Below are 12,942 nucleotides of genomic sequence, written 5' to 3'. Positions count from 1 at the left end.
AAAAGATGATCTGAACCATCAAGATCCCTCCTTGTCCTGACAGTCTCAACTGAATACGTCTTCTTCCTCAAACATGACCACATGACCCAGCAATTCCACTACTGGGTATATATCCAAAAAAACCCCAAAACACTAATTTTGTAAAGATACATGCACCCCAGTATTCACAGCAGCATTATTTACAATTGCCAAGATATGGAAGCAACCTAAGGGCCCATCAACAGATGAATGGATAAAGAAAATGTGGTGTATACATAAAATGGAATACTACTCAGCCATAAAAAAGAATCAAATCTTGCCATTGGTGACAACATGGATGGACTTGGAGGGTATTATGCTGAGTGAAATAATTCAGACAGAGAAAGACAAATACTGTATGATATCACCTATATGTGGAATCTGAAAAATACAACAAACTAGTGAATATAACAAAAAAGAAGCAAACTCAGATATACAGAACAAACTAGTGGTTACCAGTGGGGAGAAGGAAAGGGGGAGAGGCAAGATAGGGGTGGGGATTAAGAGGTACAAACTATTACATATCAGGGTTTCCCTGGTGGCGCAGTGGTTGAGAGTCCGCCTGCCGATGTGGGGGATACGGGTTCGTGCCCTGGTCTGGGAGGATCCCACATGCCGCGGAGAGGCTGGGCCCGTGAGCCATGGCCGCTGGGCCTGTGCGTCCGGAGCCTGTGCTCCGCAGTGGGGGAGGCCGCAACAGTGAGAGGCCTGCGTACAGCAAAAAAAAAAAAAAAAACAAAACTATTACATATCAAATAAGCTACAAGGATATATTGTACAACACAGGGAATGTAGCCAATATTTTATAGTAACTATAAATGGAGTATAATCTTTAAAAATTGTGAATCACTGTATTGTACACCTGTACCTTATATAACGTTGTACATCAACTATACTTCAATAAAATAAATAAATAAAATTATGAAGAGGAAAAACATGTTCTTTTATAAGTATACTTTTCTAAAGGTCATCAGGTGGACACATTTTTAAAACATTTATCTAACCCATCACCTCCTACATCCACCTACTAATCAATCTTGGTATCTTACAGATAGTGTTGGAGATACAAACCTAGAACATTAGTCACACCTATAATAGTGGTTGGCTAATAACAATACACCTTTGAATGATAAATTGCTCAAGAATGAGCCAGAGGGCTTATTCATCATTTGGATTAAAAGAGGTTTGTATTATACACACTCAGGCTAATGACTGATAGCTCCACTGTACTGGTAATACTGCAAATTTGTTTCATGTTCTAACTTAACCTAAGTCACTCCTCTCTAATCCTGATGGACATTAACCAGTTTGACCCAGCAGGACTGTCACGTTAGACAGGAATACTGTGTTGTTTGCCACCACATGAGAGGTGGCCTGTACCAGGCCAGGGGGAGCAGTTGTTTATGTTCTGAGGCTCTGTCAACAGCTCAGGGTCATTGTCACCAAGTGGAGGTCATGTGATCCAAACAGCCACCCATAAACGCAAATACATCAGCCAAGGAGAACGCAACCGATTCCTCTTTAACATCATTTCTCCAGAGAAGGGAAAGCTTTTTAAATTGAAGTTAGGGCCTCCCTGGTGGTGCAGTGGTTGGGAATCCACCTGCCATTGCAGGGGACACGGGTTCGAGCCCTGGCCTGGGAAGATCCCACATGCCGCGGAGCAACAAAGCCCATGCACCACAACTACTGAGGCTGCGCTCTAGAGACCACGAGCCACAACTACTGAGCCCACGTGCTGCAACTACTGAGCCCGCGTGCTGCAACTACTGAAGCCCGCGGACCTAGAGCCCGTGCTCCACAACAAGAGAAGCCACCGCAATGAGAAGTCCATGCACCACAAGAAAGAGTAGCCCCTGCTCGCTGCAACTAGAGAAAGCCTGCACGCAGCAACGAAGACCCAACGCAGCCAAAAATAAATAAATAAATAAAAATATTTTTTTTTAAAATTGAAGTTAAAGAACAAATCCCTCATCATTATATACTCATAAAACTCAAGAACAATTTGAACAATCAAACATCTTGGGGGTGGGCGTGGCTAGTGTACGGAAATGAAGAGCAGGGGCTGTGGGCGGTGCCCTCAGGCCTGGGCTCACTTTCTAGCTGAGTGACCTTCACACGCTGCTTCATCTCCAGGCACCGTTTTCCTCACTGAGAAACAGAGCTAATTATAGCTCTGCCTGTAGCGGTGTGGCCAGTACTGCCCGAGACCACAGGGGTGAAGTTCTCCACGGGGCCTGGCATAAGCTTGTGCTCAGTAAGCAGGACTTGGTTATGCTCACTTCATCAGGTTTCTCCAGCCACCTTTGCTGAGGTTAAGGTTCACAGGCCAAAGTTTAAACTCACCCTGATTATCTCCCAGGGGTGTAAAGTTGTGTTGCCTCCACCTGGCTCTGATTCCGTCATTTCAGGGCTTCTGGGCAGTGCAGGGCCAGAACCTCTGCTGGGTGGTTCCCGCCAGCCTTTCTCTGTCATTTGCTGACACCTCAAGCACCTCATGCCAAATAGAGAGGAAAGGGGGAAAACGTCGGGTGACTTGAATAGACATTTCTAATCTGGAGAAGATCCCTTTCTTTCCATTTAAGCTCGTTTTCTGCCCGACTCTGAAAGCCAGGCTCAACAGAAACAGTGTCCCCAGTCATCAAAGGGCTGAAGGGGGTGTTGCCAACTCTTCAGTCCCTACGCTCAGATGAGGAGACCAAGGAGACCAAGGCCCAGGCTGGGTGTGGTCAGTACTCTTGTCCCAGCACTGGTCATTTTTTTTCTCAAGACATTACCCCCTACCTGTTCTTTTCCAATTTCTAAACTAGCTTCATTGGAGAGGCTGCACATTTTTCTTTCAGAACCTGCATTTGTATATAAACCAGTGTAAACATCTAAACCAGAATATGTGAGTGGGTTTCCCCAAGTATATAGACAGATGGATGTTTTTGAGTCACTATCAGTCATTCAGCGGCAAATAAAAGTCTCTCTGGGTACGTGTGTTTTCACACCATCACCTTTAACAGGCCAGTGTGTGAGCCCAGAGCAAGCCCCGTGCTGCGTCAGTGCATCCTACTTCCGTAGCCTTCCTGACGCGTGAACAATACCCAGCCCACAGGGGCTGCCCACAGGGGTCGGTGGAGGGCCTGGTGACGGCAGCGGCAACTGAAGAGGCGGCGAATGTGTCACCCACCGTGTATGCCAGGGCAGCCACTAGGGATAGAGTCAACAGAGAGCAAATCCACCGCAGCAGAGCCTGCACCTACAGGGAAGGGAAAGGCACCGTTCACAGCCTGTTTTGGCCACTGTGTATTTAATCCTTTTTACGCTCACTTTTTGTGTGTTATTAGTGACTTTAGGGGTCTATTTGTAAACCTCAGTCAATGACCAAATCTGACCGAATAGGAAGTTCAGATTAGTGGTTACTGGGGTAGGGGACAGTGGGGGGGTGTGGCCACGAAGGGGCAGCACAAGGGTGACCTTTGTGGTGGCAGAGGAGTTCTGTACCTTGATTGTGGTGGTGATGGTTACACAAATCTACAGACGTGCTACAATTGCACAGAACTATACACACACACAAACGAGTGCACATGAAACTGGTGGATCGAAGGTCTATGGATTGTGTCAGTGTCAATGTCTTGGTTGTGATCGTGTGCCATAGTTACCTTAACATATTCCTGGTGGGGAAACGCAGGTCAAGGGTACACAAGATCTCCTCTACTATTTTTGTGACTTATGGTGACTCTTGAGTCATTTTTAGATGAAAGTTAAAAGAAACAAGTAATGCTCCAACCCACTCCCACCACTCCTAACCTCCCATTCTGTTCCTTAGCCAAATATGGCTCCTTGATTGTTTCTGCCCCCTGCCATAAATGTGAGGGGCCCCGACACACAGCCTGTACCTGGGCTGCACCTGTCACTAGGGACATAAAATGGCGGAAGGAATGGGAGAATGGAGATGTTTCCAGCTCAAAGAATAACCTCGTGAGTTAAATCCTATTACTGGGCTCAGTTCAAGATCTTAGATGTCACCTTACTTGACCATTTTAGGCCCAGACCTATCTTCCAAGGGCCTCTCTTGCTTCTCTGTTCCAGTTCTCAAGGTGCTATGATGACATCTACATCAACCTGAACTAGCATCTTATCACTCTACCATCTGGTCTCTAAAGAGGAGCTCTCCCCTCCTTGGGTCTCAGGTTCCTGCCCTAAGTTTTGGCTACAGGGAACAAAGTTACTTCCTCAGGGGCTCTCCACAAGCCTCCTCTTAGCCTAGGGTCCCCTTCACTCTTACTCAGAATGCACACTGACTTATTCCTACCACATGGAATATGCCTCAGCTGCCTCCAGCTGGGACGCTGTGTTCTTATTTTCTGGCTTCTACAGTTTGTACTTGGCCTACTCATCCCATCGAAGTCATTCCTCCAGCTCTGCTTGACTTGGGTTCTAGCTCCATGCTCCCTGGTCCTGACCTGGTCCTCTGAGTGTTCCCAAATGCCCCATCATTATCTTAGGTTTTCCCCTCTGCTCACACCCAATTTCTCCCTGGGCACCATGAACCTGGACTATGCTAAAGCACCTCTTGAATGGTCCTCTGTTGTAATCTACAACTGAATTGTGCATTTTCAGGGGAATATCATAACTCCAACCTATAGGAAAATACACATGGAGCACCTGTGTATCTATTTCTTCCAATAAAGCCCTAGCTCCTGTTCCTGCTATGAGCAACACAAGATTTTCCAAGGACCAGTGCCTCATCTCTAGAACGTTTAGGTGAGGTACCCACAAGACCTAGGCAAACCAAGGTCGGGCCTAGCAGTGGGGATCTGGGGTCAGCATTGCCCCCTAATAATGCAAGGGAATTCTGGGCCTTTCTTCCATTGAGAAGCAAATTATCCGTCATTCATTTATTGAGTGATTTCAGAACCAGGTGCTAGAAATTCAGAGGTGAATAAGACATGTTCTGCCCTCAAGGTCTTATGGATCAACAAAAGTCATATGAAAAGGCTTTGCACAGCTCAAGGCCAAGGTAGTATTTTAAATAGATTGCCCTGTGGGTGGATTTGAGATCAAGAAGACAAGAGGCAAGAAAACTAGTGAAGAAATCCAAGTAAGAGATGAGACGAGCTTCAACAAGGTCAGTTGGAAAGGCTACGAGAGGATGGCAGGAGAAACAACCCGCGGGGCTTGGTGGGTGATCACATGGGGAGGAGTGGGTAACAAGGAAGAGGCATCCCACCCGTCAGAGCCTTGGTACAGAGCCAGAGAAACCACTGATATGGGGAAACACACCCAGTAGGATGGCAGTGGCAAACCCCTCTTCTGGAACTTCATGGTTAGGTAGGTTGGATTTTTTTTTTTTTTTTTTTTTTTTTTTTTTGCGGTACGCGGGCCTCTCACTGCCGTGGCCTCTCCCATTGCAGAGCACAGCCTCCGGACACACAGGCTCAGCGGCCATGGCTCACGGGCCCAGCTGCTCCGCGGCATGTGGGATCTTCCCGGACCGGGGCATGAACCCGTATCCCCTGCATCGGCAGGCAGACTCTCAACCACCGCGCCACCAGGGAAGCCCGGGTTGGATTTTTAATAGCACAAGCTCTTTGGTTCCCAGAGATAAGATTCTTGGTCAGATTGGACAGTTCCATCTGGGAATCAGGTCGTGAGGTGTCCAGAGGGAGGAAAGCTGTTACTTTGCCTTCCAGATGGAATTTCTTTCCTGTGGGTAATCATTCTGATTCACCATCCAATGTCATTAGTCAAGCCAGAAACCTGTGTTCATCTTGGACGCCTCCAGTCCCAAGCAGACTCAGTCCTTACAGTGAGGTATGGGGAAACCATATACCTTGGTTTTGAGAATGTTTGCCTCGTGGTTTTGGTGCATGAAAATGGTCAGAAAGAGGCCCACAAAGAATGGCCCTAATCGGCCGCAGGGCTTCGTGTAGTACTCTAAGATATATAACATAGCTGCATTTTCACTGAAAAACACAAGGACGTAAGGCCAAAGGTTACGTTTGATCTGGACATGGCAAAAGGAATCCCTCAGATGTCCATTGGAGCAATCAACAAACCCAAAGGAAAACTGGGTGTACATCTGTTCATTTCCTCAGTAATAATCCACAGTGACCTCATGATCCTGCCTTGGCCACAGCTGGCTTCCTAAAATTCCAAATTCCCTTGGGGCCCTCCACACTGGCTCCCAAGAAAATATGATGGCTGTGTTCATTTTAAATAGTTGTTTCTCGTGGCTGGTATGCTGGGATAGCTCTAAAAATGTGGTTCCGGGCTTCCCTGGTGGCGCAGTGGTTGAGAGTCTGCCTGCCGATGCAGGGGACACGGGTTCGGCCCTGGTCCGGGAAGATCCCACATGCCACGGAGCAGCTGGGCCCGTGAGCCATGGCCACTGAGCCTGCGCTTCCGGAGCCTGTGCTCCGCAACTGGAGAGGCCACAAGAATGAGAGGCCCGCGTACTGCAAAAAAAAAAAAACAACAACAAAAATGTGGTTCCCAGAGGTGACCCTCTTCTGAAAGGCGTGAACCTCTTCATGGAAGCACTTACAAAATTCGGTTGCTTGGGCCACACCCCCAGAGATTCTGACTCCACTGGTCCAGGATGGTGCTTGCTGGAAGCATCAGTGGGATTTCAAATCTCCCCAAGTGAGTCTCATTTGCATCTGGAGTTGAGAACACCACTGGGCTACACAGGGGCGAGCCTCCTTCTCGGTCACCTGGCCATGCCCACAGAGGCTGATGTCATGACGAGAAGGGCACGATGCTTCCCTGGTCAAAAGGCCTGGGGTGTAGTCTGTCACTCATTCATTCATCTATTCCACTCACAATACATTTTGAGCACTTTTGTGCCAGACACGGTTCTGGGCTATTTTACATCATGAGGTCAGTGAAGGTTGCTCTGAGAAGGTGATGTATGCACAGACACCTATAGGAAGTGAAGGAGCTAGCGCTGCCAAGATCTAGATTCTAAAGGAAAAGTATTCTCCTGTGAGGGGATAGCACGTGCAAAGGCCCTGAGGAGGGAGCATGTTGGGTGCGTGGAAGGAAGGAGGCCAGCGTGGCTGGTCCTGCGTCAGAAGGCAGGGAAGTGATAGATGAGGTCACACAGGGATTCTGCCTTGGGACCAATGGAGGAATGTGAGCAGATGACTGACAGGATCCGATTTGCATTTTCATCTCTCTGACTGCTGCCTTGAGAATAGGTTAGCAGGAAATCTTACCAGTTTTTCCTGTAGAGGACACAGTGTGGTTATAAGGAAGAAGTGTTATATATACCCCCATTGGAAAGGCAAAACAGCATAGTGGGTAAGGTCCCAGGTTCAGCTCACAACTGTATCACTTACTAGGCGTGTGACCTTGAAGAGGTAACCCCAGCTTCCTTAAATTTCAGTCTCTCTGTTCCATAATAGAGATTCCAAGCGGCAGTTCGCCGCTGGAGGAGAAACACAGTACAGCCACCTGGGGGCGCTCCTTTCCTCCGAGAAGTATTTCAATGGGCAACAGTGAGTTCCCTGTGTTTTCAGAGCAGACGCCCAGCACAAGTTGAAAGGTTCAGAAGTTTGGAAACAAACACGCAATCAACTTTCCCATCAAGGCCGAACAGTTCCCACCCAGTTTTTCCAGGAGCCGATGTGCACAATGCAAAGAGCCTGGCATCCATACAGCAGCCCTGCCTGGGAGGTCCTGGACAGTCCGAGGGCAGGCGAGGGATAGAGCAGGGCGGGCTGGGAACCGCGGTTACCTTGCTTCTGACGGAGCTGCCACCGGAAGGTTATAAGCCAGTGTGAGCAGAGGCGGTGAAAGATGCCAAGAACAGCGTGGCCCCGAGGAGGACAAGGGCGTGTTGATTTCTGCAAAGAAGAAAGGACGTTCACTTTCCTTCACCGCAAAATTTGTGGACACGAAAGACTCGCAACCTTGGCAATCAGAGGCGCTTCCTGCCAGCCTGCCTTTGAGAGAGGTTGCCGTGGGCGCAGCAGCTGTGGCCGAGTGGGGCCGGAGCTGGGCTGGAGTTAGAGAGCCTCAGTTAGCCTTTAGTCTTGACCATTTACTAGCTGCCAGGCCCTGGGCAGGACCTTGAACTTGAATTTCTTCATCTTCACCCTGAAACTTACTGTGCAGCTCAAAAGGAGACCATGCTTGGGAATCTCCCTTGCCACCCGTGAAGCACTGTATGGACAGACGTGGTGGTTGATTCAGGAGAGAGATGACTGTCAGGCACAGATGGGACACAGGGATCCTCCACCCACCCGAACGGAGAATCTGACAAATATCAGGGTGCAGGTAGTTCATGTGGAGGGAGGAATAAAGGATGGGGTTGGAACAGGGAAGCAGGAAGGCCAATGCAAAGATGCAGTATCACGGTGGCCAATGCCAGAATGTTCTGTGGAGCCTTATGAAATGCAACTCAAAACTGTCCTGGGGGATGAAGGAAAGAAGCATTTTCCTACTGTCTTCTATCCCCCCTTGGGTCAAAGGTGGCCCCACAAAAATTAATTCCTCCACAGTCTGGGACTCTGCACATGTAAGGCTGAGAGGGTCCCTGAAGGAGTCCCAGCTGTAGTATGTGGGCAGTTCTGGGGCAGGAAATGAGATTTCAGGACACAGGCACAGAGCAAGGCACTGTTTGGTTGTATCTACTTGGGATTGTGAGGGTCAGGACCAGGAGGCTCTGCAGTGGTATGGAAGAATTGTCAAACATGAGTGCCAAACCAACCAGCATAATCCTGCCTTTAGCAGTCCTATTCCAGTGCTCGAAGTTGCCATGGTTCTTCACGAGGAAGGAATGAGATACCATTTGCTTAACACCACAGTGATACAGGGAGCAAATTATTTTTATCTAGAGTGCCAATTCTAGTTTAGTGTTAATGCTTGGAATGGAAGAGGAATCCTAGCTCAGTGGTGCAGTGATTGACTAGTAATGTCTGCCATGAGTGTGGGCAGGGAAGGTGTGGTAACAATGCTGTATGTTTACCGTGCCTTTTGCCAGACCCTCCAGTTCAGTCCTCCTTGAATTACTAGAATTCTGTAAGAGTGTGTTATCTGAAGGGAAAAAAGCCCTACCTTTTATACCTCTTTCCATTTAGAGGCTAAATGTAGTAGCATAGTCACAAGTTTGGGTAGTGCTGGTTTTTAGCTGAGGAATTGAAATCTACCTTCCATGACAGCCTCTCGGAAAGATGCTGACATTGGGGCCAGGATGCTTCAGTCATAAGGACACTCAAGTAGGTTCCCACCAGGTCTAGAGTGGGGAGGTACTAAGAACTCACTGTCCTTGGTGGGTGGTAAACCATTCAGTCAGGCCATCCAGTAAAAACCCACATCCACTCAAGGAAATATTTGTTTAACTCCCTGAAGGACTGGAGCCCAAACCATGGCACCTCTTCTCAGGATTCAGACAAGTCTCCATTAGCTACCACCGCTACAAAGACTCTAATAAAAGCTTCCTAATACAGACTATTATGGGCTGGATTGTGTCCCCACCCCCGCACCCACCCACCCACATTCTAAACCCCGGGAATAGAGTCAGAGTGTGACTCTATTTGGAGATGGGGTCTTTAAGAGATAATTAAGGTGAAATGCGGTCATTGGGATGGACCCTAATCCAATATGACTGGTGTCCTTATAAGAAGAGGAGATTCGGACACAGATACCCCAGAGGGAAGACCATGTGATGACCCAGGGAGAAGACAGCCATCTACAAGCCAAGGAGAGAGGCCTCAGAAGAAACCAACCCTTTCTCCACTAAACACCCTGACCAGCAGTCAGGGCATCCTGCTGCCAATGCACCTCGGAGGGAGCCAGTAGAGGCTTGCCCTTTCTCCTTGGCTGGGGCTTCAGGGCTGGCTGAGCCACGCACCTGCCCACCTGTACCTGCAGGCACCCACCATGTCTCCAGAGCCCTTCCAGCAGCCATAGCCCATCACAGAGGGCACTGAGCTAGCTCCCATATGTACGATCTCGCTTTCTCCTCTGGCCCTGATGTGAAGTGTATCGTCTCCATCTCATAGACATGAACAATGAAGATGAGAGTCCAGCGACTTACACTGGGTCCCCCAGCTGGTAATTTATCGGTCAGGATTTGAACCACATCTTCTGACTCAAGCTCACTATACCAGCAAACTACCTCTGTACCTAGTGGAAGCATGGAACAATGTTTTTTAAGTGGTCAGCCAAAAACTCTTTTACATTTGAAGTGAGGAAACTTCACGTGCTTCAGATATGCATGTAAATAGACAGATCTGCCTTTTTAAAAATTATTCAATTCTTAGGATACATTAAAATTTGGAAGGACTTCCCTGGCAGTCCAGTGGTTAAGACTCCACACTCCCAGTGCAGGGGGCATGGGTTTGATCCCTGGTTGGGGAACTAAGATCCTGCATGCCGTGCAGCGCCACCAAAAAAAAAAAAACAACTGGATGCATTTTCCTTGCCCAGAATACTTGAGTCTTTGCATGTGGCTGGAGTGGGCAACATCATGGGTCAGCCTGTGATTTAAATGTCTCCTTGCAAAGGGCATTAACAGGTAATCGTGAAACAGAGCTGGTCAACACATATTTGGAATTCAGCTCCACTGCTAGTAATCAAAGAATTACAAACGAGATGTGAAAAGTGAATTTTTCTTACATATCTTAAAATAACAAGGTTTGCATTTGGGTTTTTTTAATTATTAATGGTCCATATTGGCAATGGTATAATTAGATGGCCAGAGGACTGAATATTGATACAGCCTTTAAGGAAAGCAATTTGTCATCATACTTCAAAAGCCCCAAAGACTCATGCCCTTTGACCCAGTAATTCTTCTTAAGGATATGCATTTTAGAAATATCAGAGTTGGAGACAAATGGTTACCAAGAAAATGTTTATGAGACGGTTATTTATAAAATTGGAAAATTGGAAGTATTTAACACTAGGGGAAGATATAGGTAAACTATAGTTCATTCATGAAATGGAATGTTATACAGACATTAAAAGTATGTTAACTTAAAAAATAAAGTAATATGGGAAAATGCTTATATCATAAAACTATTAGAAGAAAGATCTAAAGTATATATGCAGAATCCTTTCGTGTATAAAAAACTGTGCAAAATAAAAGATCAGAAGAATAAACATCAAAATATGGATAGCAAAATCACCGCTCCTTAAGTGAGGAAACAGGTCTAAGGTGATTGTTTTTTCCCTTTTTTATCCTAATATTTTCCAATGTTTCTTAAATTGAACATGTATTTTAACAAAAGGAATCATAAATCTTTTAAAATATGGCATGGACAATCCACAAACTATAATTCTCCCGTGAATTACTGAGCCCTTAAGAGTTTTTCTAAAACTAACAAAAATTAAGGTGATAAACATCCAACGTGGGAAAGCAGGTACACTGATGCATTGCTTGGGACACTATAAATTACTCCACCTTTCTGAAGAGTAATCTCACAATATGTAACAAGCACCGCAAAATTGTTCCTACCCTTTGACCTAGTAATTCCACTTGGAAATAACCCCCCAAGGAAATAAGTACAGAAGAGGAAAAAGTAGCATGTTCAAAGACATTCGTTGAGGTACCACTTATAATCATAAAAAATTGGAAACAGGGACTTCCCTGGTGGCGCAGTGGTTAAGAATCCGCCTGCCAATGCAGGGGACGCGGGTTCGAGCCCTGGTCCGGGAAGATCCCATATGCCACGGAGCAACTAAGCCCGTGCACCACAACTACTGAGCCTGTGCTCTAGAGCCCGCAAGCCACAACTGCTGAAGCCCACATGCCACAACTACTGAAGCCCGCACACCTAGAGACCATGCTCCACAACAAGAGAAGCCACCACAATGAGAAGCCCGCACACCACAACAAAGAGTAGCCCCCGCTCACCGCAACTAGAGAACGCCCACGTGCAGCAACGAAGACCCAATGCAGCCATAAATAAATATATATATATATAATAATTTTTTTTAAAATGGAAACAATCTAGGTGCCCACCATAAAAAATGGTATATAAATCCTGAAACTGACAAGTAAGCAGGTCATGTCCAGATGCGGAAATGTTTCTAAGAACAGTGAAATGGAAAAAACTGAGCCTAGATATGACAGACACACTGATTATAACTCTGCAAAGATACAGACTGATTGTGTAGGACAAAGATTAGAGGAGAACTTGGAAGAAGTAAACAGTGGCGGGTTTGGTGTCCACGCTCTTCTGGAAAGTTCGTTTCCTAAATCGTAAAAGCTGCTTTGTCCGGAACTGGAGCCTCTCTTAGCAGTTTTATGAAAGAGGCCACACGGGGAGAAACACTTGCTCCAATTAGACTCACTTTCCGTGGATGAAGAGGATCGCTGGGGTCATGAGATGGAACTGAAAGTCATTGGCAAGATACCACGTCCAGCCGTTGCACTGGAAAGAAACCAGCAAAGGTCACTTCTCTCCTTCATGTGCCAGCTCTGCTCTGCATCGGTTCACCTTCCTGGACCAGGAGGAGGAACTCGGGAGGCGGGTGGCCGAAATGTCCACGAGAATAGAAAGGACTTTGAGTTACAGACATTTCACATACCTCAGCTCCGCCAATCGTTACAACAATCCCGGGGGAGTAGATATTATTACCATTTTACAAACTGGAAATTCAGACAACTTTTCTCTCTTGTTGAAAACAACAATAATAGTTCATCTCCCAGGACAGTGGTGGGAACTAAATTCCATCACGTTTCACGGATGTAAGGATTAATTATCCTTACGGTGCGCTGGAGTCAGAGGGTTGATGTTGTTCTCTCTTCCTTGCCTTCCTGCCCTCCCGCAACTCCAGGTGGAGAGAATGTGTTCATTTAGAACAGAGGCCCGGCTGCAGGAGAGCTTTTGTGGGAAACCCCAGAGGTCCCACGCATGATTGACAGGAGATCGGCCGGCCAAAGCCACCACGCGGTTACCTGTATTTCTAACTCAATGTGAGGCA

General features: G+C 47.0%; 1 pseudogene across 1 annotated transcript in view; it reads right to left on the bottom strand.

Annotated features, from left to right (window-relative positions):
• LOC309814617 (O-acyltransferase like protein-like) overlaps window positions 1-12,942 on the bottom strand; it is a 65,221-nt pseudogene that overhangs the window by 6,815 nt on the left and 45,464 nt on the right. The window contains exons 10-13 of the transcript in view: window positions 12,310-12,389; window positions 7,748-7,856; window positions 5,840-5,972; window positions 3,077-3,262 (exon numbers count right to left, since the gene is read on the bottom strand). The product of the transcript in view is annotated as an O-acyltransferase like protein-like (transcript). The remainder of the gene's footprint in view (window positions 1-3,076; window positions 3,263-5,839; window positions 5,973-7,747; window positions 7,857-12,309; window positions 12,390-12,942) is intronic.

This window comes from Mesoplodon mirus, assembly GCF_964341445.2.
Source record: "Mesoplodon mirus genome assembly, chromosome: 13".
In the NCBI taxonomy this organism is placed as follows: Eukaryota; Metazoa; Chordata; class Mammalia; order Artiodactyla; family Ziphiidae; genus Mesoplodon; species Mesoplodon mirus.
Note: the sequence above shows the minus strand (reverse complement) of the source record. Positions and strands in the feature narration are given on the sequence as shown.